The sequence below is a fragment of the Hemicordylus capensis genome, chromosome 3 (assembly GCF_027244095.1).
Source record: "Hemicordylus capensis ecotype Gifberg chromosome 3, rHemCap1.1.pri, whole genome shotgun sequence".
NCBI lineage: Eukaryota > Metazoa > Chordata > Lepidosauria > Squamata > Cordylidae > Hemicordylus > Hemicordylus capensis.
In genome coordinates this window covers 97,898,329-97,922,165 of record NC_069659.1, presented here as the reverse complement: position 1 = coordinate 97,922,165, position 23,837 = coordinate 97,898,329, and the positions used below count along the sequence as shown (strand labels likewise).

Here is a 23,837-nt window from a genome sequence, read left to right as displayed (position 1 = left end):
GAACCTGATGCCTGGTTCGATTCAAATTCAAACCATCAAACTGAACCGGTTCGAATATGAACCGGTTCATATTGCACATCCCTAGTTGGTTGTATGAGAAAAACCCTTCATCTGCCTATGAACTTCATCTGCCTATTGCAACTGCTGGGAGGCAGAGTATTGACTGCCTTTTAGAAGATCAATGCTGTAAGTCCTCATAGCACTGATAGTTGTCTAACAAAGTGAAAACAATGGGAATTAGTAATGTCACTGAAGTTCACAATTAGTTGGCTTCTAATGAGAGCCTCAATAAGATGTAATTCTTGTCAAAAGGCAAGCATTATGGCCCCGAATGGATTTTAATATGAGCCAGAGAAAGACTCCTACCGCCCTCCCACGCACTCACCTAGGTTGACTTACTGAAGGATATATTCAAATGAAATATACAAAATATGTGATTAGATGAGTTATTATATCATGTTATAATTTCATATAGTGTCACAGCAGAATTCACCAATGAACTGATATAAATTAAGTAAAGGCATTAATGTCAAGCCAAAAGTAGATGTTCTCCATGAGGATAGGTGAGAATGATCAATGATGAGGGAGCTTGAAAATGCAAATATTGACTGACACTCATACAAATACTGCACTAGTGCAAACATGTTGCACAAGGATTTTGTACTAGCTAGTTCCACTAAGCTGGAAGCTTATTCATTCATTCATTCATTCGATTTCTATACTGCCCAAAAATGGCTCAGGGCGGTTTACACAGAGAAATAATAAATAAATAAGATGGATCCCTGTCCCCAAAGGGCTCACAAACTTGAGATGGCAAAGCTTATAGCACTTATAAGAGATGAAAATTTGGAATGTTTTAAAGAAGATTGGGAACCATTTTTGCTTTACTTAAAGAACTATTTTTCTAATATGGACTTTTCAGTAGGGTTTGAAATATAGTAATAACAGCAGGTTGGGTTGGGTAAAATCGAGTAGTAGTGTGGAGTATGTATATTTTGAATTATTATAGCAATGATTTATATGTATAGTTATCATGAACCATGTAGATAGGTAAGCGGGAAGTCAATATTTACTTATGTGTAGAATTAAATAAACGAATGTAATTTGAATGTAAAGCTATTGTAAAAGCCAATAAAAATTTAAAATGCAAAAAAAAAAAAGGGGGCTCACAAACTAAAAAGAAACATAAGATAGACACCAGCAACAGTCACTGGAGGTACTTGCTGGGGGTGGATAGGGCCAGTTACTTTCCCCCTGCTAAATAAAATAGAATCACCACATCAAAAGGTGCCTCTTTGCCAAGTTAGCAGCTTTCATTCCAGACTACTTTTGCAACAGGGTCTGTTTGCAAAACCTGTGGCATGTCTCATGCCATGAGACCTCTTCCTCAGCCCATATGTATTGCAAGGAATTATGCAAAACAATCCACTATTTTTGTTGCTAATGGCCTGCATGAACCAGGCTTGCACAGGTTCGGTGCAGAACCAGTTTGGACGAGGACCTGCTTGCTTCTTTCTTAAAGCTCCCACTTGCCGCTCCCCTCCCCACATCGCCGAACTGGTTCGGATGTCATTCAACCCACTTCGGTACTGAACCTGTGCTCGCCTTGAACCTCAGTTCATGCACACCCTTACTTGTTGTACAAGCAGTCTGAGGTCCAAAGAGTTTGTGCAACTTTGAGCATCTGCTCAGCTACATGGCCTTCATTTTTGCTCGTTGCCACTGTTCCCTCTAACAGGGATTCCCAGATGTTGCTGACTACAATTCCCAGCAACCCCAGCTTCAGTGGCCTTTGGCTGGGGATTCTGGGAGTTGTAGTCAACAACATCTGGGAATCTCTGTTAGACGGAACACTGCCCATTGCACTAGTGCAGCATTAATCTGGATGTCAGCAACTGTATATACACAGTGTGTGGGGGGGGGACTCTCTCCCCGTCTCATGATGGCTTTCCTCAAGCATGTTATTAAAATGAAATCTCAGGCCCTGAGTCAACAACTAGATGAAGTTGGTAATAGAAATAATTAATAACAATAATATGGAGACACTTTAAAAAAAATAGTGGCCAACATTATTTGCAGCATACTGGCACCAAAATGCTCCACGCCAGGGCTGCTGCAGATGTGCAGGCAGCCCCAGGACTGCTAAGAATGAACAGCTGTTCAAGCACTACCACTGCAGTTGTTACCATTTGCCCCAATACAAATAATGGTAGCAATGCTGCTTGCACAACTGCTTATTCTTAACAGTGTCAGGGTTGCCTATACATCCATAGCAGCTCTGGCATGAAGCATTTCGCTGCTGGAATGCTGCGAGACATATCAGTTCTTGTTTTTATACATGGACTAAGGGTAGTTACTGAAGTTTTCCTGGCCAAAACGGAAAAGCCATTTTTCTGCTTTTTGTTGAAAGGAAGGCTGGAGCTCCAGGTATAAACATCTCAAGGACAGAAGCATTTAAAGGACTGAAATGAATGGAAGCAAAGTGAGGACCTTGACATTCACTCCTTGTTTTGCAGACTGATAGATGCTCCAATTCAATGCTTGCCGCTTTTGTAATACTTCCACATTAGTATGTATGCACTCTGATGACATGTGCTTCACTTAAAAATTGGTTTGCTTTTTCAAAATGTGTATATTTGACTAATTTCAGTTTAGTAATACGGAGAGTGAATACTTCCTGAGAAAAATCAAGTGCTTTGAATGGCAAACATTCCACTTCTTTCTCCTCTCCTCTGCAAGAAAAATACCAGAAATGTATTAACTTTGCTGAATAACAGTATGTCTCTCCCTTTTGTCCAGATGAAACCATAACAGGGAATTTGAGCCACAATCTCATTAAACTGAACATAAATATTGAGGAACCAGATCCAAAACCCCATGAATGTGCCTGAAACCAGGTCCAGAAACCACAAGATTTCAGAGAATAATGTTGTTCTTCATTTTATGTTTTAGTGCACCCTAGCATCTAGGTTCTTGCTTTCTTCTCTAATTAAGAAGAAATAAATATTTCTAAAACTCAGTTTGAGTTTTTTGACAATTGCAGGATTTTAAAGGAGTGCAATCAAAACAACTAGACTAATGGTAAGTTCACACATTGCTACTCATTTGAAAATCTCACACATTGCTACTCATTTGAAAATCACACTTATTACTTGATTATTCAAATATGCAAAATTGCTATCATGTGATCCACAACCATAGATTATCTTTTTCATATACTTTGTTTTAAATAGAATTCAGTTTAAGACCAATATTTGTGAAATGTCTGCTAACGTATGTTTTCAATGCACCCTCTCTCTCTTTCTCTCCTCTGCTTTTTCTTAAGATGCTCCATTCTTGTCTTCCTCTCAGTACTGGTGAACAATTTTTTTTTCAATGCTCCCCCCCACCCTGCTATTTTCCTCTTCACTGAACTAGCCCTATCTCAGGGTCAGTACCACACATGGGCCAAATTGGGTATGGGGCCATGGGTCTGCTATGAAGGGGCCAACCCTTTCATCGTGGAAGAGCTTCTAGCTGAGTCACATATATAGAATAAGAAAATGTAGTTTCAAGGCAAGTCAGCAGGCGCCCAGACCAGGGGAGACCATAACAGCAGCTCCCACAGAGACCAGCTCTGGCCTGTGAGGACTGTTGGGGCAGCCCCTCCCCCACCTTCCCAGGAGTACTGAAAGACCAGTGTGCCAGGGGCAGAGCCACCATATTGCGAACGGGTTCAAAGGACCTGGGCCGCTGCTCTCAGGGCCCGTGCCTCGCACCCCAGCCCTGCCTCCTGTGCCTGACGTCAGACACAGTGGGCATGGTTTTGCTACACTGCTACATTCACAGTGTGGCCAGGAGTGGCTCTCCCTCCTTGGAAAGCCACTCCGGCTGCACTACAAATGTGGAGCTGGCCGGAATATTTGCTCGCCAATGGGGCACACAGCCCAGTTTGCAAGTAAAACCACACCCACTGTGTCTGATGTCAGATGCTGACATCTGATGCAGGGGGCGTGGCTAGGAGACCCATTGGCGGTGGGCTGAACCGGGGCTGCAGCTGGCCTCCCTACACTGCTGAGGGCGCCCTAAGAGGAAGGCAAGAAAGGAGGCACCCAGGCCATTGAGTTCTTGTCCTCAGCTCCTGGAAAAAACAACAGCCTGAGATGACAAAGCTTTTAATCTATGTAATTTCTTTGTTCTTTAATATTGTAAACTTTTTTGGGTGCCTTTGTCAGGGCAGAAAGGCAGTATAAAAAGGCAACTAATAAAGAAAGAAATAACTGATGATGAGTTCTGCTATTACTGAGGAGGGGGAAGAGGACGGCTTCACCGTGGGTGGAGGCATCTGAGGCTGCTGTCATCATCACCACTACCTTCTTCATGCGCATCAGCACTCAGAAAAAAACTTCAATGAGAACTATGAGTACTGGTATGTGATGTTACCAAGGAAACTTTCAAAGCAAAAATTCCTCTGAATCAAAATGGAGATCCAGCGTTCAGCAGAGCCATAGCTGGCTCTACTATATGCACAACATCCTTCTCTAAAGTCTTCTGAAACGTGTGTGTATAGATAATATTCAGTGAATACTTTCAAAACTATACAGAAGCCATTCCCTGTGCATGAGCTGCATTAGAGTTCACAGCAATAGAGTTCAGTCAAATACACACACAATTGGCTGCAATAGTCTTGAGAGAACTTGCAGTTCGTGGTTTGCATACTGTGCAGTGTGGTGCTGACAGTGAGAGTTCCCATCCTCATGGCTGCACAGCTTTAAAGCACACTTCCATGCTGTTTGCAGAGGAAGGGTATGAATACGACAAATATTTATATACCACTTTTCAACAGAAGTTCTCAAAGCAGTTTACAACCATATAAATAAGTACAATAACTTCCTGTCCCCAAAGGGCTCACAATCTAAAAAAAGAAGTATAAGATAGACCCCAGCAACAGTCACTGGAGGATGCTGTGCTGGGGATGGATAGGGCCAGTTGTTCTCCCCCTTTAAAAAGGTGGCTCTTTGCTGTTAGCAGGTATTTTGCTCCTCACGGTGCAATGCTTATTCCATTATTCCCAAGCAGCGCAGGTGTGTGTTTTAAAGCCGTGCAGCAGTGAAGATGGGATAGTTCACTGTCAGTGTCACACTGCACAGTATGTAAGCCACGTATGTATGTATGTATGTATGTATGTATGTATGTAACAAGCACCTATTTGATTCTGTCAACTTTTGTTTATAAGTTATGTATAATATGTTGACTAGATTATCAAAATTCAATGATTCTACATCTGTTCAGTCTGCAATTCATCCTGTGGCTTCTCATCTGTTAAAATAGGTCTGATGAAACCAACTTGTTGTATGTGTGTGTGTACACACACACACGTTGACACAAAAATTACAACAACCAGTTACCAAACAACCTTTCTGGTGTATCCATTATTGCCACAGAAATAAACAAATGATTTTTTTTAAAAATACTTGAAGCAAGAGAAAATGTCTGGATTTATGTATCATTTTCTATACCGCCTGACATATGCACCTCTAGGCAGTGTACACAATTTAAAACACAACAAATATAAAACACAGTAAAAACAATTTAAAAATGCATAGAATAAAATATTTAATTGATAAAAACAAAGAGTTTAAAATTAATTTCAGTCAGAATCCTGAGAAAACAGACGTGTCTTGAGGATCTTCCTAAAAGCAAGCAGAGACGTTGATGCTCTTATTTTGGCAGGGAGCATATTCCAAATCCCCAGGGCAGCCACAGAGAAGGCCCAGTCTTGAGTTGCTGTTGGAGATCAGTAATATTTAAAGTTTGAGCCTGGGGTGCCCTCCTTCCCCATCTAACACTCCCAGTGCAGCCGCTGCCCTCTCCGCCTTCCTATAGAGGGACATGTAGGTGAGTTCCCAGCTACACAAACCTTTCTGGGACTCCCACGGCACAAGCAAGGGGGAGTCCCATGTATAGACATTCCACACCCCTTACTTCCCCACCCCTACCCCAAAGTTGCTCCCTGCCCTCCCCACCTGCCCTCCACCTGCTCCCTGCCCTCCATGCCACTGGCCGGGTGTGAGTGGGGAACATTTCCATTAGGAAGGAACACAGAGCTTTGAAAAAGAAAGGACTTTATTTGAACACAGCAAACTGGCAGGGCTCCCATGAGCTCCAACCCAACCTGCTAGTGCAGGTCTGGGCAATTGCCCCGATAACCCTTCAGTGGGTGGTGAGCCCTTCCAGCACCATGCAGCTGCCTGCTTCGCAGATGTTCTAGGTAGAGATGTTCCCAGGCGCGTCTTGCAAAGGCTGCTTTCACAGCCCGCGATGCCCTTGTACCGCTAGCAATCCTCAGAGGTTGCAGTGCTGCCGCTGCTGACCTACCATCTCCTCTGCCTCCCTCCTTGCCCTCTAGATGTGAGGCAAGGTCCATGGGCTCCTCAAGCAGGACATCTCCCCTCATCTTACAGATGGTGGATGCAGCAGGCCACAAGCAGGTTAGACACCACATCCTCCTCCACATCCAGCAAGCCATACCTGTAGAGTGTGCGCCAGCAAGCCTTCAGCCTCCTAAATGCCCTCTTCACCACCATTCTGATGCTGCTGTGCTGGTGGTTGAAGTGCTTCTCCATGGCATTCCTGGGTGCATGGTACAGGGTGACCATCCACTCCTGCAGGCTGTACCCCTGGTCCCCAAATACCACCAGCTTGATCATTCTTCCGCCCACCTGGAGGGTGGGACATTGACCCAGGTGCCAGTGCAGAGCATAGAGGTGAGAGGGGAGGTCCAGAAAATGGCAGTGTCATGGCTTCAGCCTGACACCCTCGCATAGATGTCCATGAAACATCCCATGGAGTCCACTACACGTTGCAGGGTCAGAGTGTAGTAGTTCTTCCACCCGAAGTACTGGTCCTGCTGACTGAGGGGACCAAAATTTCAATGTGAGTCCTGTTGATACAGCCCACGATGCCCAGGAACTCCTTCTCCTTGAAGCCTGCCATCACCTCCTTCGGGTCACCCACATGAATCACATCATCCATGAAGAGCTCCAACAGCAGGTTCACCACTTCCCTGACTATCTCACAGACGATGCATCTGCTGACTAAACAAGTTGCTGAGGGTCAGGTAGTTGGAATTGAAGACCAGCTTGTAAATGGCTACGGCAACAAGGGTTGCGCATTTTGTATTTTTTCTGTTTTGATTTGTATCAAATCTGAATCAACCCCATTTTGTATTTTGTCCGAAATTAAGCCTTCCGAATCACCCCAGTTTTGTTTTGTATCCGAATTAATCTGAATCCGAATCTGAATTAATTCAGATTTAAAAATTGGGTCACATGGTCAAAAGAGTGGGTGTGGGTTATAGTGTCCAATGAGTGGAAGCTACCACAAAAATTTCAAAGGAATTGGACAAACTGCTGATTTTTGGTGAATTTTTGAAGTTTGCACATCTTTCAGATTTTCCCCATAGGGTATGATGGAGGTTTCAGGAAAAGTATAGCTTCACCTGAACGGGGGGGAGGGGTAGCCCAGAGTGGAGTGTGGTTGGTGGTAGTGCCCAGTTGGTACAAGGAAGCTACCACAATTTTTTTCAGAGGAATTTGGCAAAGGGCTGATTTTTAAAGAATTAATGAAGTTACGTGTCTTTCAGATTTCCCTCGTAGGGTATAATGGAGGCTTCTGCAGTCTCATAATTCCACTTGAGGGGCACTGGGGTGTCCCAGAGCAAGTAGCGGTGTAGTGCACATAGGGTGCCAACCACCCACATGGGTTGCCAACCCATGAAGTACAGGGTTTTGTTGTTTTAGAGGTGTTCTGAGAGTAGATTATCTGGTAGCATATGAGAGTGGATTCATGGTTTTTCATTAAAAATCTCATTTGCTACCAGAGAATCTAAACTCAACACCTCAGAAACAACTAAGCCCAGTACCCCAATAGGATAGCAATCCAGGGGGTGGTTGGCACCCTCTGTGCACTACACCACCACTCGCTTCGGGCCATCCCAGTGTTCCCCAGGTGGAGTTATGGGGCTGCTGAAACCTCCATTATTCCCTATGGGGAAAAATCTTAAAGACGCGTAAACCTAAAAAATGCCTAAGAAATCAGCCCTTTGCCCTATTTGGAATCTGGGTGCACCACCCTTGGGGCACTGCCACCCAACCCACTGTTTTGCCCCTGAAGCCCCACATAAACAATTTGAAAGAGTGAACAGAATGATGAACAACAACGACACTTAATTTTTTGGCACAGTTATTTGAGAATTTTGCGGCAGGTGGGACAGCAGCACAACCCATTTGTGGATTCAAGCAATCTTTCAATAAAAACACTCCTTCCCCATGGAACAGTGACGACAGGTCATTTGAGATAGCAAGATAGACCAATGAACGGCCTTGGTACTATGGAACAGCTTCAAATGTTCATTTAACTGAAGTGGAGTGAGCCGTAGCCCAAACAAATCAGCCTACTGTTCAGAATTGTTGAGATTTATCATCACTGCATTTAGGAAAGTGCAAAACCATGGATCATGGTTACAAGAAAGATAGAAGCAACTAAGATTCCTGGGGATGTCAATAGATTGACAGGGTATTCCCCACCCCCCTCCTTATGTCTCCTGTAGTCCCATGTGGATGACTTGTCCCTGCAATGGCAAAAGTTGTGAACCACTGGCTTAGACATCATATCCCACCAAATTAAATTGTGGCCTAAATTACATTAGACTGCTCAACTTGGGCAACAAAACTTAGACACCACTATAACTCATAAAAATCAGAAGAAAAACAAAATAGCTCTTCAAAAGACCCCTGAACAAGTCGAGAGATTCTTTCTAAACCTTTGGAAAGAAAACCCTGTGTAATTTCAGAACTTTCCTAACCAGCTTCTTGAAAAGCTTCTCCACACAATTTATACCATGTCTTTTAGCAAGAGCTTTGGAATTGCATTGAGCTCCCAAAGATATTTGGGTATTTCTGTCTCAAAATGCTGTCTTCCAAATCCCTTTGCAAGGTCAATTAGCATTTCAATCACACTGAATACAACACATACTTAACTCAACCATTCATGCTGAACTGATTTTTGCATATCTTATCTTCTTCTAATCACTCAGTGCCTCAACTGGAGTGGAGAGAGTCAGAGAAGTCAATTTCAATTGCAATGCTTTTCTGAAGAACAAAGCATTATGTCCGAAACACAGTCATTTCCATTTGGAAACAAAAATCTGTTTTTTAATTCTTGATTTTGTTTTGGTTACAAAACCTCCAAAACTGCCATTTTTGGCCACAAAATGTTTTGTACCCGAATCGAAATGCACAAGCCTAATGACAACCCTCCTGCACACATAGATCGTCCAGCACATCACCGTGTCCTGCCAGCGGAGATAGGGCTCCCTTTTTTTCACAAGGTAGTTAAAGGTCACCCTGGACATCCTGAAGCTATTGTGAAAGTGATTGTCCTCCCACTCATCTGTGTTCTCCATCTATCTCCATGTGCTGTCATAGCTGGGCAGCTCCCACCTCCTCCTTTCCTTGGACCACTGTTCATCAAGGGCCTGGATGGTGAAAGAGAGGGACCCCATCTGTCTTTGGCCAGCTTTGATGGCTGCCCTTAAATGCACAATCGGACCCTTGCATCTCATGGAGAACCTGAGGAACCTTGCAGTTTGCACACGGGCCGTGGCCATACCATGGGCCCCAAGCCCTTCAGGGCCCTGAAGATGTCTCCCCACGGATGGACTGTGTGTGTGGCTTCCTCCTCCATGGCACGGAGGACTGTCCACATGGCGGTGTTGACCGCAATGATGGGTGCTGTTCCCACCATGGCAAAAACATTCCTCTCTTGCCATGAGGGAGGATGTGTGATGGCGCACACCCTCGTAGTAGTCTGAATTGCACATGCAGGACCCTCAGGGCATCAGGGTGGGTGGGAAGGTTTGCCCATCCACCTATCTTGCACACCGCTGATACCCGAGGGTTGTTGCTGGAGGGAAGGTGGAGGGCATAAATGTTGGATGGGCACATTTCCCCCCTTTGTTTACCCCCCTCCAAACCCCTTGGGAAGCCATTCACAGCTTTACTTCTCCTTCTTTTATTTCTTCCATGGCACGCCCTGGGAACTCAAATGGAGAGATGGGCAAGTCTGACTCAATTCCACCCACAATGGAGTGCTGACTACTCACCTCCCAGGACCATCCTTCTCTTTGGAAGATGGAGATGCACTGCAGGGGTGCTATGAAGGGAAACCACTGCAGGTTGAAGAACAAACAGAAAAGCTTTATTAAGAGATAAGCAAAAGAGCAGCAGTCAGAAGAACAGCATCCTCTTTTCACACATTTTAGAGGACAAAAGTCAGCTTCAGGGGTGGGGGTTCATACCTGGGTGTGTGAGTGTTGAAACCTACTAACTGAGCAAAGAGTCACCTTTTTAAATTGGTGATTCTCTTTGTTGAGCAGGGGGAGAGCAGCTAGCCCCATCCATCCCCAGCACTGCACTCATCCAGTGGCTCTTGCTGGTGTCTATCTTACGTTTCTTTTTTAGATTGTGAGCCCATTGGGGACAGGGAGCCATTATTTATTATTATTGTTGTTGTTTACACAGTCAGACAGGTGTTATTGACTGGTTTGTTTTATCCAAACATTGAGTCCTTCCCAAGGACCTGGGATGGCTGAATTTTATTATCATTGTTGTTGCTTTTATTATTATAGATATCATAGCATAATATAGGCTGTTCCCAGTAAGGTTGCTTTTTGTAATTGGCTGGTGGTGATTTCTGTGGCCCCTATGGTGTTGAGGTGCTCTTCAAGGTCTTTTGGAATTGCACCTAGGGCGCCAATGACCACTGGGATTATTTTGGTCTTCTTCTGCCACAGCCTTTCAATTTCAATTTGTAGATCTTTGTATTTTGTTATTTTTTCTATTTCTTTTTCTTCTATTCTATCACCTGATATTACTATTATTATTTTAACTTGTTTTTCTTTCTTCTTGACTACAGTTATATCTGGTGTATTGTGTGTCAGATGTTTGTCTGTTTGTAGTTGGAACTACAATTATTTTTATTTTATTTTATTTTATTTTATTTTATTTTATTTTATTTTATTTTATTTTATTTTATACCACCTGACTCCAAAGGCTTTAAGCAGTTCACAAACAGTTCATACAAGCCATTTCTTCACTTAATTCATTTAGAATATTTGTGAATAAAATTATAATTTCCAGCCTTTCAGAGCTTGTATATGTAGGGTTTTTTTGGCATCAATAAAATTATAAAGGAGTTCTTTTGAAGTTGGAACCCACCCTCTTCAATTCTCTGTCTTAGTGAAAAGATGCAGAGGAAGAACAATTTCTCTGGCTCTTACCATACAGAGTTCTTGGGAGAGAAAATTGATTCATGTTGCAACCTTCTTAGTGATATATTATCACTATATTGAAGTTATACATTGTTCTTTTTCATCCTAACTCGGATGATTTATTCTTTCCTAAAACATTTCAGCAAGAGGCATAAATATATTGTGAAAATGACCTGCTGTCCTTAGAACAGAACTGCACAGCAGTGAATAAAAATGGAATTTTATAACCTTTTTTGCTTTAATTATCAGAAAGCCAAATCATAATGGATAATCTATTCCCATGAAAAAATGTATTTGATAATACAGAGGGAAGCAGCACCAAAGATATAATCCATGCATTACCAATTAACAGTCAATAAGTAAAATGCATAACCATTAGATAACTATTTTTATTCTCAGTTTTAAATCTATATTGAAATGTCTGCATGCCTTATTGATATCTGAAAACTGTGTCATAAAACCTGCTCTATTGGTCTTGCTTATGAATTCCTTTACCATAACCTTATATATTCACATTGGCTCCATGCATAAACTCAACACATGGAGGGGGAGCAGGAGAGTACCAGCTGGCCCCACTTCCAAGTTGCCCCACCACAGAACTCCATTCTACACAAATGCAACAGTGAATACATAGACACAATCCAGAACCTTGATTGATCAGGGTTCATTGAGTCAGAACTTGATTCAGTTCTGCTAACTGTGCCATTTATTTGTTTATTTGTCTGTCTGTCAGATTATATACTACCTTACATTAAAATAATCCCAAGGTGATTTACAGTATATTTAAAACAATACATATGTATTAAATAATTAAAAATACAACTTTTAGATTTAATATTACAATACATTGTTTTACAATCAAAACAATACAACTATTAGATAAAATGCCAATCTATTAAAGTCAAAAAATATATACCTAATAAAACACTAATACACAACAACATACAGTGCAGCAGCAACAAAGAAAATAACACTTATCTAAAAGCCTGGGTAAAAAGCCACATTTTCACTTGCTTTCTAAAAATCATTATGGAGGCTGAGGAGTGGAATGGGAGAGCATCCCAAAGCCTGGGGGCAATGACTGAGATGGCCCTGGCCCATATGCATGGCAATGGAGTCTCTCTCACCATCAGCACATGATGATCTGGTCAGGCAGGCAGAAACCTTTGGGAACAGGCAGTTCTTTAGCTATCCTGGGCCCAAACCTTTATATTGAAGACTGTGTAGTGGGTTTTAGTTCATTGAGATAAGTTCATTTTAGTTGATTGGGATGGATTTCTTCACCTTGAAAGGTTTTTTGTTCCCCTTATGTGTTTTGTACACAGTCCTTTCAAATGAGGAGATTATCAATAGTCCTGATGGTAAAGGATACAGAATTCACAAATAATTGCTGACATGCTTCTCAGCTAGCTACTCAGCCAAAAGAGATGCATGTTTGTGGCTCCTGAGACATCCAAACACTCATCCACACAGCTTCTGAAGGCGAAGGCTGCTCCATGCTTCCAAAGCTGTGTGTCGTCATTGCTGTGCTGCTTCTGCCATTGGGAAAATGGTCAGACAGTATCATTTATGGAATAATTTATGTATTTTCCCCCTTCTAATGTGTATAAGTCTACTAAGTTTTCCAGATGACCTAAGCTATGAAAGCTCATGCTACAATCAATTTGGCAGATTTTTAGATGCCACAAGAGTCTTTGTTCTTTGTCCCCAGTGCATTGTGTCCAAATTTAGCACTAGATGGTGCATTGTATCCCAATTTAGCACTATGGGGTTTAGTCTGCAGCAATCCCCCAATACTGTGGGTGCAGGGATATGGGAAGGATTTACAACCAGTTATGGGCACTCTGTTCCTGCAAGAACTAGATGTTTAGGGATAAAATACTCATAATGTCGACTTTTCTTTGAAACAGGACTTTATATTCACGACACTGATTTTCTCATACTATAGATGCACATGTAATGTATTTTATATAACTCTATGCACAGCTTTACAGGAGATATTAACTTTCTGCAAAGCGTTAAGCAAGAGAGAGGGTTAGGACAGTCAACAGGTGGAGCTGTGGCCCTTAAAGTGCTAAACATCTCTAGTGAGGATTATGAAGCATAAAAGGGATGGATTTATGCCACACGGTTTCCCGTCCATGGCAAAGTATACAGTGTACTATTATCCTATGACTTACATAGGCTTAACTTACACAAAGGTCAGAGTGCTTCTTCCTGCTTTACTCATAATCTCATGTGTCAGATGATTGAAAATACATTTGAATGTATAGAAAACCTTTTAAATAACTGCACAGAAGCGGTTTGAATTGAAAATTGGCATAAACATGTGAAGTGCAGGAGAAATCTTCCCCCCATTAAGCTCAAACAGAATTATGTGCCTATTTATACTAAAGAAGAGTGTTAAGATATTTCCTTATAATTTTCCTTTAATTATCTAGATTACACCACACACTAAAAGGTTCCATAAGATCATGCCAATTGGTCATTTTCTCAAAATATATTGATCAGAAGCAAATCAGTATCTTGTTTCTTATTAAAAAATTAAACTAAAAGTTATATTTTTCAATGATGTCACAAGATTCATCCTTTTACTTTCTTTGACTTAATTCATTTGCTGTCCCCAATTGCCGCAGTCCAGCCATACATAAATGCAAGGAGACTCTTTAATCTCTACCTGTCACTGGGTGCAGAACTATGTGAGGAAATTGATAATAACGTGTGATCTCCTGTTCCTTGCAACAGGCAGGGCTGTGCACACATAGCCCTTTAAACAAAACTTTTTGGTCCTGCTGATTGGCTATTTGAGATGGAGAGTGAGGGTGTAGACTGGACTAACTCCCTGTCCTGCCCTCAACTTTCCCTCAAAATGGGTGATTGGCATTGTTTCAGTATCTTCAAAAGAATTATACATATACAGCCCCATTTGCGTGTACGCTCTCTCTCTCTCTCTCTCTCTCTATACCAATATGCCTTTGTTTTTCAGGTTTATTCTAAGCTGAGTACTCTACAGTAAATTATTCAAACTGTTTCAAGTTACTAGTACAAAGTAATCCACTTTTTATTCCATTTTCTACCTAGCTATTTATCTTATTTATTTATTTAAAATATTTATACTCTGCCCTTCCAGTTCACTACTGCTCAGGGTGGCTCACAACAATAAAATAGATACAATGTAAAATAAAACTAATAATATTAACCAAATTAAGTAAACAAGTTAAAAGCCCAGGCTAAAACCACAATCATAATTAAGTTTCAAATTAAAAGTTAAGTTAAAAGCTCAAAATTGAGAACTATAAAAATGAAAAACTGAAGACTACAAAAGCTATATTTGTCCTGTGTAATTTCCCAGTCCACCTAAAACAGTATGTGTTCAGAACCGAAGAGAAAGAGACACAGCCTCTCTGATCCAGCTAGGAAGACCAGCATACAAAAGCTGCCTTCCTTCCATAGGGAGATGCTTTTGTGGGAACAGGAACCGTGTGCCTTGAGGTCAAATACGGGATTGCATCTACGTTGCATTGCATACCCAGACACAAGTCATTGCATCTAATGCAAATAGTATAACATGGATGAGGAAGGGCCTTGCTATCCACTTGCCAATGTATATCCCTCAGTCACTGGCCACTCAGTCACTGCACCAAGGTAAATTGGGTGCCCAGACTGCCCAGTCATGAGTCTGCCTCCTGTGCGAGGGCCCCCCAAACCTCCTTTGGGCGGCCCACCCTGCCAAAGCTTCACTTAACCAAAAAAATCACCAAAAACCTCTTACCGCAACCTATGGGTTGCTAGGCGGGGGGAGCAGAGCAGTCCTTCTCCATTCTCCCCCTCCCCTGGCGGTGGTGGCACTGAGCCCATCCGTTTGGGCCAGCATCTTTAAGCAACTGCAAGGATGAGTTGAGAGCTCATCGCAAGCCCGTGACGTCATGGGCTTGTGAGAATCTCCTCTGCGCAGGCTCACCTCACATTTTCTTAAAGATGCTGGCCCGAATGGATGGGTGCAGCATCACTCCTGCTCTCACCCCACTGCTGCTGGGGGAGAGGGGGAAAGGGAGAAGGACTACTCTGCTCCCCCTGTCCCCACAGCCACCCCTCAGCTGCGGTAAGAGGTTCTTTTTAAAAAGCGGAGCTTTGGCAGGGTGGGTGCAGGGTGGCTGCCAGAGGCCACCAGTCCCCAGCTATTTGGAGGACCGGACCGGGTCCCCAAGGTCTGGGGGTTAGTGCACCTCTGACTGGCCAATATGATTTCCTCTGGGGAAGGACCATAGCTCAGTGCCAGGGTACATGCTTTGTATGCAGAAGGTCCCAGATTGCATTGCATGCAGAAGGACCGTGGCATATTCAAAAAGGATCAGGTAGCAGGTGACGTGCAACCTGAAGACCTGCTGCCGCTACCTGAAGACCTGCTGCCACTCAGAAAAAACAATAGAGGGACCAAAGATCCCTCTTTGGGACCAAAGATCCGATAAATCTGATAAATCTGATCTAGAGGGACCAAAGATCTGATAAACAAAGGCAGATTCATATGCCAATTAGCTTCCTAATCTCAACTTTTTAAACCTTGTAAAACTCTATTTGTGCTTCATAGTTGTTTCTATCCCTCCCTCATTTTATATACAGTATCTAAAATTGGGAAGTATTTTATAACAGCCAAATCCTATGTATTATATATATATATATATATATATATATATATATATATATATATATATTCATATATTTATTCATATTTATTTATTTAACATATTTATTTAACATATTTTTATACCGCCCAAGACTTACATCTCTGGGCAGTTTTCAAAATAAAAACAGAAAGTAAAATATTAGAACAAAAACAAAAAGTTTAAAACATTACAACAATTTAAGAAATTAGAACAATTAGAAATGTGTACTCCACTTTCCCCAGCATACTCAAGGTAGCTAACAAAAATTTAAAGAATACAACAGAAAAACACAATAAAAGCAGAACAGGGGCAGCAATATTAAAACCAACCGTCATAAGGCAGCATAAAAAAAATTAAAAGGGAGAAACCAATAAAAACCAGCACTCAATAAAAACCAATAAAAACCAGCATTCCTACCAACTGAGCCTCAGAAAGTGAAGGGACACTCAAGATGGATTTGTGTGTCTATCTTGTTTCATTCATTCACTCATTCATTCACTCATTCATTCATGATTGTTTCATTCATTCATTCATTCATTCATTCATTCATATACCACCCTTTTAAAGTTGCTCAGGGCAGTTTACATTAAAATTAAAAACATACACATAACAATTAAAATAAAAAAAACATTTAAAAGTAGATTTTAAAATTAAAATTAAACTAGATATCATTAAAAGCCAGGCTAAAACCGGTTTGATAATGATAAACGATATCATTAAAAGATTAGCCAATGCAACTGGTACAATAGCAACATGAAGTGATCAGAAGTCAAGATGAGAAGTGACAAGAGCTTGGCCAATTGTAGCCAGGTCCATCTGCATCAGAAATGGCAAATGGGCACAGCGGGTACACCAGCTGAAGCTGGCCACAGCCAACGCCTGGACATTCAGGACTAAAGCTGGGTCCAGGAGCACTCCGAAACCGTAAACCTGCTCTTTCAAGGGAAATGCAAGATTAAGTACAAACAAACAATCCCAGATTGGTGGGTCTCCTGACTAGGACGTCTTGCCTGGATGTAATTTCAGCTTGTTCACCTTCATCCAGCCCATCACATATTTCAAATACTGATTAAGGACTTCCACAGCCTCCCAGCTGGGTATAGTAATGAGACCATCATGATGTGTGAATAATTTATTTTATATAACTTCAAAAGAGACAGCTTTATTAGTCCCTAAAACAACAAAGAGTTTTGTGACACCTTAAAAACTAACAAATTTATTGTAGCATAAGCTTTAATGGACTATAGTCCACTTAATCAGATATATGAAGTGTAATTCTTAGTAGGCAAGTAGATATTACATGAGTATAGGGAAGAAGAAGAAAAAGCATTGAAGAGAGCAGAGTCAAATGGCCAGGAAATGCAGGAGGGATCACCTGTGACAATTCTATAAAAAGCTTCCAAGCAGATAAGATAAGTATAGTGACAATTCACAACAGCAATAATTGATGATAACATCCTCCTCTCAGTGCTAAGTCTGTTAACTCTGTAACATGATAGAAATAATTGGTCTTTATCCAGACTCAAGACAATAGAATCAAATACCATTATAAAGTGTAATTCAGCTGTTTCATGCTCTAGTCTTTCCTTGAGTTTCTTCCACTGAAGAATTGCCACTTTCAGGTCTGTAGCAGATTAAAATGTTCTCCCACTCACTGTGTTTTTGAAAGTTGCAATTCCTAATGTCAAGGTTGTGTGACTATTATTATTATTATTACATTTATATCCCGCTCTTCCTCCAAGGAGCCCAGAGCAGTGTACTACATACTTGAGTTTCTCTTTCACAACAACCCTGTGAAGTAGGTTAGGCTGAGAGAGAAGTGACTGGCCCAGAGTCACCCAGCTAGTTTTATGGCTGAATGGGAATTTGAACGTGGGTCTCCCCAGTCCTAGTCCAGCACTCTAACCACTACACCACGCTGGCTCTCACATTACTTTGCATATTAGAGACCAACCTTTTCCCTATCTGGACAACAGAAGGGCACTGTTGACAGATCCCGTTGGATGATGAGCAAGTGAATGAGTCCATGATAGTATAGCTGACATTATTTGGACCTGCAGTGGTGTTGTCAGTGGATATTGGGGCAGTTTTATTTTATTTTATTTTATTTTATTTTATTTTATTTTATTTTATTTATTTAACATGTTTTTTTAACTGCCCCAAACGCAGGTCTCTGGGCACTTTACAACAAAATTGCCCAGTTAACACTGTCTGATCTTTGAATCTCTGTCTTTGTTATGTCGTTTGTTGGCAGCAATTAGCCTTTTGAGATTAGGAGGCTGTCTGTAAGCAAGGACAAGCCTACCAACCAAGGCCTGTGAGAGAGATGCGTTATTGTCCAGCATGGGCTGTACAGCACTGATCGCACACTGGGGTGCTTTTCGCTAGGAGCTGCAGGTGATAAAGCATTCTGTCTCGTCATTTTATCTTGTGGTGCTGGGTATATATCTTTCCACTTTGTTGAGTGAGCACTGCAGTTTTAGGAATCCTTATTATAAAGCCTTCAGGTGTGAATCCTTGTTCAATGATAAGTATAAATGTGGTTGTGAAAGGTCCTGCCTTGTGTGGTGTATTCTAGGTGAATGCTGGATGTACGTAGGTCTGGTACATAGGTGTACCAGACCTAGTACATAGTCTGGATGTACAGGTCTGGTAGGGTCTGGTACAAAGTGCAGCATAATGTAGTTGCACAGTTGTGTCCATAAAGCTTCTATGCAAGAGAGTAAAGAGTTGTTTTTTTAAAAAAGCTAATCTGGCACCATTTGCCTTTCTTGCTTTCTTTTTCTATTCCCATGTATCTGCCTAAGGTACTCCAAGATAGCTTATGCCACAATAAATTTGTTAAATTTCAAACTACCACAAAGCTTGCTGTTATAATATGCAGTAGGAAGGGCAAAACTTTATAGGCTTCCTGAACAATTTTAGCCACAAATAAAATCTGGGCGGGGGTGGGGGGAGGGCGGGAATTATGCTCCTTACAATCTGAAATTCAAGAATCACTTCCATTTTTCAGCTATACTGCCTATGATAGTCACATTCATTTTTCTCACCCTGACATAGGCTCTGATGAAGCTGACTATGCAGATTTGTGCAGCACTTCTAGTTGTGCTCTGAAAATTCAGAGCTTTGTGCCCAGTACTGCTCCAAGAGATGGTGTATGTGTTTTGGTGTGGCATTTGTTGGTGCACAGTGGTAGTGATTTGGAGGAGCAACAAACTCCTTTTCTGCTCCTGCTCTAAGTCTGGAAAAGGTTCAAAACTTCTTCACACCACCATGTTTTCTATTTTCCACCCAGTATGTGACAGTCTGTGTTTCTCCACATATCCAAATGAGGCCTCAATACACCTCTTTAAAAAGAAAACACAAAACTTCTCACCAATGACCCATAATTCAGTCACATTTCCCTTTTTAAGAAGTACTGTATATCTTAGCAGTAAAAATGGACTATATCAGAAGCTATTTGTGAAATGATCCAGTCAGTTTCACAATTTGCTGACACTTTTATTGCTCCATAGAAATATATTGTCTGTTCTCAGTCTTAAATATCTTAAGTAATGAATCTCCAAACTTGCAAAGCATTAGCATTTTCTACTTCTCCAAAGCCAATGAAAACTGATATACTATGGAACAAAAATTTAAATCCTAGATTGGATTCTTCTTAATAGTGTAGTAGTTCCTTTGGGGAGTGGAAGCAATAGTTTTTCTTGGAGCTGAAATTAAAACTAAGAATTAAATTTAAATTCAGGCTTACAAATATTAATGTCACAAAATTTTTCAAGAATCAAAAGAAGCCAAATTTTACGTCATATAACAAATTACTGGTTCTGATAGATGGGGCTTATAAATACAGAATGCCACAAAGCCTGGCTTTCAGCACTGAAATCCACATTCATTTGATCCATGGCCTTTGTCTAAAGGAAAATGTTTTTGAATGCTTCCTATTTACCAAAATTTTCAGCAAGTGAAAATCCAAATAGATGAACACACACACACAGAGGAGAGCTGGTCTTGTGGTAGCAAGCATGACTTGTCCCCTTAGCTAAGCAGGGTCTGCCCTGGTTGCATATGAACAGAGGTGTAACTATAGGGGGGGCATGGGGGGCACGTGCCCCGGGCGCCATCTTTTCTGGTCACGTGGGGGGCACCGCCATGACAAAAATTTTTTTTTTAATTTTTTAATTTTTTTTTGTTAATACAAATGTTTCCTGCTCAGTGCAGCAGCGCTGCAGCAGTCAAGGGAGCGCGTCGGTGCCCCCTCCCCCACGAGCGGTTCCTTCCGCGCCGCCCGCGCCCCCCCCATTGCTTTGCTGGCGCCTGGCGGCCAGTCAGTGGCCTGGCTTGGCGGCGGCGGCGGGCGCTTGTGAGGAAAAACCTAAGTATAATGTAATATGTTGGGAGGGCGGGGGGCGCGGGGGGGCGCCATTTCAGTGCTTGTCCCGGGCGCCGTTTTCCCTAGTTACGCCTCTGCATATGAATGGGAAACTAGTGTGAGCACTGGAAGATATTCCCTTCAGGGGATGGAGCTGCTCTGGGAAGAGCAGGTTTCAAGTTCCCTCCCTGGCTTCTCCAAGATAGGACTGAGAGAGATTCCTGCCTGCAACCTTGGAGAAACTGCTGCCAGTCTGTGAAGACAATACTGAGCTAGATAGACCAATGGTCTGTCTTAGTATATGGCAGCTTCCTATGTTCTTATGTCACACACACACACACACACACACACACACATACACACACACACGGAAATTTAGACCATTTGGAAGCCACATTACATGTGAAAAACTGGAAAACATTGCAGATTATGAGCATGCTGAGACCCAGTTATTCTGAGATCATAGTAATACCTTCTCTTGAATTATCATTACAACAGGTTTTCTAAAACTGGATGAGAAATTATGATATCACAGATCTTAGTGCTGATAAAGTCTGCTTAAAGTATCTGCCTGACAGTGAAAAGCAGTTTCCTGTTTTCTACTATTTCCGCCTTACTGACAAATTCTCCTAATAAATGTCAATCAAATGGGATCTGAAATACCCTTGTTCAGAGATTGCCTTTAGCTTCTGACACAAAGTTAAAGGAAATAGAAAAGTCATATATCTTCTCTTTAATGTTGCTTTCCTTTTAACTTTTTGACCTTCCTTGTGTGAGTGCATTTTTCTTATTGGATTCTTTGAAAAAGTACATCATGCTCAGCTGGAGCATGGTCAATGAACTTCACTCTCATTTTAGAAAGACAATTTTGGTGGGGAAAGTTCAGCTTTACAGCAACTAGGTTACCAAAGAGCGCAACTGGTAGATAATGAAATAAGTACCCAAACTGCCATTTGTGTGAGGTGGTCTATCTTTCGGCTCTCTGTACTCTCAAGTGTGGTGCCTCCACGAGTGCCACCAGCCACTGGCACTCTGAGAGGAAGTTAATCAAAGTTCAGTGAAGGACAAGGAATATTCTGAAAATGAGTGTATCTCCCAACCGCTGTAAAATGTAGATGCTGGACAAAATTTTGACAATACCATTTTTAAAACAAGACTGTAGTCCTTATCTGCTAAAGCCCTTTATTTGGACTGGCATGTATGCATTTAGGAGTTGATCATTGTAGACTGGTTCATCATGAGGGAAAACAATGTCTGGAAAATAGTGTCACCCAGGGATAAGTTTGGAGCCAGGATGAGTGGGTGGGAGCAGCAATGCATTATGAAGTAAGACACGATGCAAGCCGAGTTGCCAGGATGGAACATGTGGAGATCCCATCTGTTGTGTTAACAGCTCAGTACCCGTGAAGGAGGATGCACCCATTCTTCCAGCTATTTTCTTGGCCCACACACCCTTCTGACTCTCACTTTGTTGGAACAAGCAAAACTCTGCACTTGACTAACAGTGAGGGTGGGGAAGAAGAGATTTTGGGACTGGGAGAGGCATGCATTGGCAAAAGCCAAGGCTGCCTCCTGTTTCAATGAATAAACAAATGAATAAATGACTGTGCATTTATTAACTGGTTCATGGTCTTCAGCATAAGTCCATTATGTAGTCTAATTTTACACCGAAGTTTTAATGTCAGTAGTCCCCCTTTAGTTCCTCCTTTATTGTATCACTGCCAGATTAGTTGATGTCTCAAAGAAAAGGGGGTGGTGGTGGTGGTACAGGTCCCATGCCGCCAAAGCACTCTTATTGCACCTTCCATCGGCTCCACCCAGTTCTCCAAAGCTTCCCCTACCGGATCTACTCCAGTCCTCTCCTGGGAAGCCCATTCTGTCACCCACTGAAGCTAAATGTTTAGAAACAGTTTACCTCTGAATACGAGATGCTGCAGAAAACAATGGCGGTGGGGGGGCTGTTATCCTCAGACTTCTCAGAAACATTTGGCTGGCCACAGTTGAAAAGGCAGAGATCACAAAATGAATACAGCAAAAATGGCAACGGAGCCCTGTAAAATCATTTCCTACTCAGTTCCCTCCCCACCAAATCAATTACTTTTCAGTTAAGTTATGTAAATACTCATTGCCCACCTGGATTTCACTAAAATTAGTTTCTCACACTGCTGACATCTGTTTAGCTTGCAAAATGTATTCCCATTCCCATTCCCCTTACTAAAACCCTGCTAACTTGGCAAAGAGGCACCTTTTAACATGGTGATTCTCTTCATTTAGCAAGGCGAGAGTAACCTGCCCTATCCAGCCCCAGCACAGTACCTCCAGTGACTGTTGCTGGTGTCTATCTTTTGTTTCTTTTTAGATTGTGAGCCCTTTGGGGTTCCATCTTATTTATTTGTTATTTCTTTGCGTAAACTGCCATGAGCCATTTTTGGAAGGGCAGTGTAGAAACCGAATGAATGAATGAATGAATAAGAAAGAACAACAAGGAAGCCTATGCCAGTTCTGGCTTCTTTTTAGTCCCCTGATTCTGTGCATTTATAACGCCTTTGTTCTCCCACCTTGTCACCTCCAGCATAAGGAAGCAGAAGGTGCTATAATCTGAAATAAGGCCGCTGTACAGTCTGCAGCCATCCATCTGCCATTGCCATGAACAAGCCAGGGGCAGGCAAGGAGTGAACCCTGCAACCTTGATTTGTGCACTTGCAGTGGCACCAACCCTCAGAGTGGCACCAAGTGCAGTGGCACCAAGCCTCAGAGCAACCTGACCACCATCTTCAGTACAAATCAATGTGCACGTTGACTGAAGGAGCAGCATCTGTTCTGTCACATGCAGAACCTTTCTTGTTCACAATGGAAATGTCTAGGAATGTAGTTGTGCAGATGGCAGAAGGAAAAGCAATCCTTTATTGCTTATTTTATTTTACTTTTGCCTAAGGATATTTTTTTTAGAGCCATCAACTGCAAAATGAGATAAATTTTGCACTTGCTTGAGGTAACAGTTGCCAGCACAAATGAATTGGGAAAGCATTTAAACACATCTGAGTGCACAGTGCTTAATACACTGCCTGCCCGGCATGTAGTTAGGACATGACAGAGCAATCCCCCAGGCATCGTGGTAGGGCAAGCTCTAATCTTGGCAGCTCCGCTTCCTAACTCTGCAGGGGTTGCAAATGCTACTTGCAAGGCATGTCTTCTGGAATGGATATTTGATTCAAGAAAGGAAGAATAACTGCTCTGTGGATCAGCCACAGCTCAGTGGCAGAGGCTATACTTTGCATGCAAAAGCCCCTGGGTGCAGTCCTTGGTTTCTCCAGTTTAACAAAGGATCAGATAATAGACCCTGGAGAACAGCTATAAGTCAAAGTAGACATTATTGGATGTCTACTATTATTGCCCAAATGAATTACCTCAGAAAATGTGAGTTTGGGAATACATTTGCTCCTAAACCCCCGCTCCAGCTTGGTGGAACCCGTTCAGCTCCTTGGTTTTCCTC

At 42.0% G+C, this 23,837-nt stretch overlaps 1 protein-coding gene and 1 long non-coding RNA gene across 3 annotated transcripts in view; both read right to left on the bottom strand.

The window, feature by feature from the left end:
• DIPK2B (divergent protein kinase domain 2B) overlaps nucleotides 1-23,837 on the bottom strand; it is a 370,971-nt gene that overhangs the window by 94,401 nt on the left and 252,733 nt on the right. The window lies entirely within an intron of this gene.
• The window catches only part of LOC128350747 (uncharacterized), a 123,146-nt gene continuing 106,037 nt past the window's right edge, over nucleotides 6,729-23,837 (bottom strand). The window contains exons 2-3 of the long non-coding RNA XR_008319436.1: nucleotides 10,145-10,210; nucleotides 6,729-7,076 (exon numbers count right to left, since the gene is read on the bottom strand). This is a non-coding gene — a long non-coding RNA (uncharacterized LOC128350747). The remainder of the gene's footprint in view (nucleotides 7,077-10,144; nucleotides 10,211-23,837) is intronic.